At 39.9% G+C, this 5,466-nt stretch overlaps 2 long non-coding RNA genes across 2 annotated transcripts; one reads left to right on the forward strand and one right to left on the reverse strand.

The window, feature by feature from the left end:
• Positions 1-1,550: 1,550 nt before the first annotated feature.
• On the reverse strand, positions 1,551-2,258 carry LOC115088784. Its single transcript, XR_003855875.1, has 3 exons — positions 1,893-2,258; positions 1,690-1,804; positions 1,551-1,588 (listed from the first exon to the last, which is right to left on the reverse strand). It is a non-coding gene; the product is annotated as an uncharacterized LOC115088784 (long non-coding RNA).
• A 50-nt stretch (positions 2,259-2,308) lies between these two features.
• LOC115088785 lies at positions 2,309-3,016 on the forward strand. The gene is made up of 3 exons (XR_003855876.1): positions 2,309-2,674; positions 2,763-2,877; positions 2,979-3,016. It is a non-coding gene; the product is annotated as an uncharacterized LOC115088785 (long non-coding RNA).
• Positions 3,017-5,466: the final 2,450 nt, after the last annotated feature.

Below are 5,466 nucleotides of genomic sequence, written 5' to 3' on the forward strand. Positions count from 1 at the left end.
GAAAAATTCCCTCTTCATTTTGGTTATAGGATTCACTATTGTCTTGAACAAGTAGATGTGAATCAGTTATTTACACTTTCGGATAATAGAAGGACTAGGGGGCATTCCATGAAGTAAGCAAGTAGCACAATTAAGACTAATCGGAAAAAAATATTTTTCAGTCAATGTACAGTTAAGCTCTGGAATTTGTTGCCAGAGGATGTGGTTAGTGCTGTTACTGTAGCTGGGTTCAAAAAAGGTTTGGATAATTTCTTGAAGGAGAAGTCCATTAACTGCTATTAATCAAGTTGACTTAGGGAATTGCCACTGCTTTTAATTGTATCAGTAGCAAGGGATCTACTTAGTGTTTGGGTACTTGCCAGGTTCTTGTGGCCTGGTTTGGCCTCTGTTGGAAACAAGATGCTGGGCTTGATGGACACTTTCATGGCAATTTCTTATGTTCTTATATACACAGATAAATCTGATACATTAGGGATGTGAATCGTTTTTTGATGATTTAAAATATCGTCCGATATATTTTAAATCGTCAAAAATCATTAGAGGTGATATTTAATAGGAATTCCCCCGATTTATCGTCAAAAATCGTAAATCGAGGGGAGGGGGAGGGCGGGAAAACCGGCACACTAAAACATCCCTAAAACCCACCCCGACCCTTTAAAATAAATCCCCCACCCTCCTGAACCCCCCCAAAATGTCTTAAATTACCTGGGGTCTAGTGTGGGGGGGGTCCCGTTGTGATCTTCCACTCTCGGGCCACGAGTGAGTTGATAGAAAATGGCGCCGGCGCCATTTTGGTTCCTGTCCCCGACGTCACGAGCGTAGAAGATCGCTCCCGGACCCCCGCTGGACCCCCAGGGACTTTTGGCCAGCTTGGGGGGGCCTCCTGACCCCCACAAGACTTTCCAAAAGTCCAGCGGGGGTCCGGGAATGACCTCCTACACTCGAATCGTGTTGCCGTACGGCTGGCGCCATTTTGCCGTATGGCAAAATGGCGCCGGCAGGGGTCAGGAGGCCCCCCCAAGCTGGCCAAAAGTCCCTGGGGGTCCAGCAGGGGTCCGGGAGCGATCTTCTACGCTCGTGACGTCGGGGACAGGAACCAAAATGGCGCCGGCACTACCTTTGCCCTGTCATATGACAGCTAATACATATATTGTGACATCAATCCAATTCAATAATCTTTATTGGTGAAAAATTCATGAAAAATATTCACAATTAATCCATAATACCCCACACAATAGACATAATATCTTTATAAAAACAATAGACAAAATTCACACACCACCCATACTACACATATACACATCCGTTCTACATTCAACTCCTTATAAAAATCATTTCCAATTTTCTAAACATTCAAATATAACCATTAAATATAAATCTTCACATAACATATCATCAGATGTTAATACATTTCACTTCGTAAGCAGAAAGAGTTATATTGCACTTTAATTCTTGCGTTACAAGAACGTCAATCCTTTTGTTCTCCTTTTGTTCTCTCTACATGTTTCGCCTTTCCTCAGGCTTCTTCAGGAGAGTTTTTTCAAACAATCTCCCACTGCTCATGTACAACATCTATCCATAGGGTCTTCTAAAAACATTCATACAAAAAAAATGTTTTTGAATATTCAATTAATACATTTTATATATAAACTTGATCCTTTATAAAGTGCTTCAAAAAAACTCCCATACCTGCACGTCCCAAAAAAGGCTTGCCCAGACGCACAAATCAGCACATCCTCAACTCTTGTTTCAAAGCATTTCAATTGTTCAAATGCTCTAAACACATCTCTCAAAAGTATTCAAACTAGAAAAAAAACAAATCAAAATGACTTCAAAGAGAAAATCATTCCCTTAAGAGTTCACCAGTGTGCAAGACAACCAAGGATTCTTACCTTTCTTATCTTAGGCAGAGAAACCACCTTCACCTTATTTCAAAGAGACGCCTCCATCGAGTGAAAAAACGGAAGTGAATCAAACTCTTCTCTTCCATCCTTTTAAGCCACACTGCCCCAATCAGAGCTCAACTCAAAACTATCCCCGCCCCTTAGAACATATGGTGTCTAAACCAATTGCCACTAAACCAAGTAATTGCCACTCCCTAAGCACGCCAGATTCAAACCAATCACTGAAGACAACAAATGAAGAAAAAAGTGAAAAAACTTTGCAGCCAGAGTACAGGTTCTAAAACTTTGCAGCCAGAGTACAGGTTCTAAAAACATGTAGCCCACTCGATCTTATCATTTAATCCTTTTGGCCACAAAGTCTGTACAGACTTTGGCCACAATCTCCCAAAGTCTGTACAGACTTTGTGGCCAAAAGGATTAAATGATAAGATCGAGTGGGCTACATGTTTTTAGAACCTGTACTCTGGCTGCAAAGTTTTAGAACCTGTACTCTGGCTGCAAAGTTTTTTCACTTTTTTCTTCATTTGTTGTCTTCAGTGATTGGTTTGAATCTGGCGTGCTTAGGGAGTGGCAATTACTTGGTTTAGTGGCAATTGGTTTAGACACCATATGTTCTAAGGGGCGGGGATAGTTTTGAGTTGAGCTCTGATTGGGGCAGTGTGGCTTAAAAGGATGGAAGAGAAGAGTTTGATTCACTTCCGTTTTTTCACTCGATGGAGGCGTCTCTTTGAAATAAGGTGAAGGTGGTTTCTCTGCCTAAGATAAGAAAGGTAAGAATCCTTGGTTGTCTTGCACACTGGTGAACTCTTAAGGGAATGATTTTCTCTTTGAAGTCATTTTGATTTGTTTTTTTTCTAGTTTGAATACTTTTGAGAGATGTGTTTAGAGCATTTGAACAATTGAAATGCTTTGAAACAAGAGTTGAGGATGTGCTGATTTGTGCGTCTGGGCAAGCCTTTTTTGGGACGTGCAGGTATGGGAGTTTTTTTGAAGCACTTTATAAAGGATCAAGTTTATATATAAAATGTATTAATTGAATATTCAAAAACATTTTTTTTGTATGAATGTTTTTAGAAGACCCTATGGATAGATGTTGTACATGAGCAGTGGGAGATTGTTTGAAAAACTCTCCTGAAGAAGCCTGAGGAAAGGCGAAACATGTAGAGAGAACAAAAGGAGAACAAAAGGATTGACGTTCTTGTAACGCAAGAATTAAAGTGCAATATAACTCTTTCTGCTTACGAAGTGAAATGTATTAACATCTGATGATATGTTATGTGAAGATTTATATTTAATGGTTATATTTGAATGTTTAGAAAATTGGAAATGATTTTTATAAGGAGTTGAATGTAGAACGGATGTGTATATGTGTAGTATGGGTGGTGTGTGAATTTTGTCTATTGTTTTTATAAAGATATTATGTCTATTGTGTGGGGTATTATGGATTAATTGTGAATATTTTTCATGAATTTTTCACCAATAAAGATTATTGAATTGGATTGATGTCACAATATATGTATTAGCTGCAATTGGTTTGTGATATATAAATAATTAGCCAGGATTGGGTATCCTGTCATATGACAGGGCAAAGGTAGCGCCGGCGCCATTTTCTATCTACGCACTCGTGGCCCGAGAGTGGAAGATCACAACGGGACCCCCCCACTGGACCCCAGGTAATTTAAGACATTTTGGGGGGGGGTTCGGGAGGGTGGGGGATTTATTTTAAAGGGTTGGGGTGGGTTTTAGGGATGTTTTAGTGTGCCGGTTTTCCCGCCCTCCCCTGATTTACAATTTACACGATATTTTAAAAAACAAAACCACGACGATCCGATTCCCTCCCCGCCCCCAGCCGAAATCGATCGTTAAGACGATCGATCACACGGTACACATCTCTATTAAATATAGAAATTAACAACCAATATAAAACACATCAAAATGCAGCCTTTATATGATACTAAACCCCTCAAGATGGGTCCCTTCTTGGGCCTAAGATGCCTTCTTGGAAAACTGTGGCCGTCATACCACTGCTGTTAACAAAGTAATTGCCACCCCATGCAGGTAAACCCTTTGCTACTCTGTGGCCTGTGGTCTCACTATGTTATGCTTCACTGTCCCTTCACATGCATCCTTCTATGTTTTAAAAGGAAGGTGTACTGCATACAAGTTAGGGCTTTTCTGAAAATTAAATGCATGCATGTATTTTTCAAATGTGTCTCCTTTAACAACTCCCTGCCCTCTACCCGAACACCTCTTTTCTATGTGGTTGAAATTTAATGCATCCTTTCAGGTGGCTAGCAGCTCCACTTAGCTGAACATTTTTATCTGTGGGGCTGAAAAATGCATCTATGACTTTTGAAAATTTACCTCTTCGTGTGAATGAGACATTTACCTCTCCCACTCCCTGCCCCAATATTTTAATTAAGATTAAGGTTTGCAAAAATTCATGAAACAGATTGAGTATGTAAAGTAGGAAAGTGGTGCTTAAAGTGCTTTTTCTTAAAAGGAATGACGCGAAACAAATTGATTGAGAAAGGAAAATGTTTGAGGCAGCGTTTCGTAATGGTATGAAGGGAAAACATTAAAAGTGCAACTTATAGTGCCAGTGTGGTTAAAAACACAGTTCACGTCACTTAGCTGAATGTGGATAAACTAGGGCATACAGATACAGAGCCTCTTATGGTTTATCATATTTTAAGGCTGATCGGATTTACTGAAACCACAAGGGACTCACTATTGCTGTCTGAATGGCGGTGCTCGGAATACAATGCGCTACCAGAGATAAGGCTCAGGGTATTAAATTCCCAGCAGAGAACAAAACATCAGTTAAGTTGCAAATGCAAGTAGATCCATCAGCGCTGCTGAAGAGCGACATCTGGTAGAAGATTTTCCCCAGTGCACAGCACATTGGCCTGACTGGTTTGCAACTCACAGGAGCACTCTGGAAAGTGTACACATAAAAGTAAACCGTGGAATTTGTAGTATACAAATATCAATGGCACTGAACACATTGCATCATGGCAGGCAAAATTAGTGCATCATAACAAGAATTCCTTCCTAAGTATCATTTTTCACATTCCTTACTGTTCTTGTAGTATTGTTGAGGAAAATACACAGTTTAGTGAGGTGCATGAATTACCTTTTTTTCTCAGAGCTTCATGTAGATTTTATCAGAACAGAATACAAAGTCATTATTGCTATGAAAAAAAAGATTTATATCTTGGTATAAGCTGAAAGGAGGTAGTTTACATAATATCATAAGGAATTATTTCTCATAGGAAAGGTAGCGGAGACGTTAAACAGCCTATCAATACAGTTGGTGGGGGCGAAAACAGTTTCAGAATAGAAAAATGCACGGCAGAAGCATAGAAGATCTTTTGTGGAGACGCGGCGAGAGTAACGCCAGAGATCAAGTAGCATCTGAGCTTTGAGGCGCATTGCAACAGGAGTGGAAAATAGGAGACCTGATGGGCCTTGAGGTCTTTATCTACTCTCATACTCTGTTTCTGTACCAGAAAATTTATTTACACTAATGCTAGGTAGTTTACTCTTCATATGTTATGCT

Source organism: Rhinatrema bivittatum, chromosome 3 (assembly GCF_901001135.1).
Source record: "Rhinatrema bivittatum chromosome 3, aRhiBiv1.1, whole genome shotgun sequence".
In the NCBI taxonomy this organism is placed as follows: Eukaryota; Metazoa; Chordata; class Amphibia; order Gymnophiona; family Rhinatrematidae; genus Rhinatrema; species Rhinatrema bivittatum.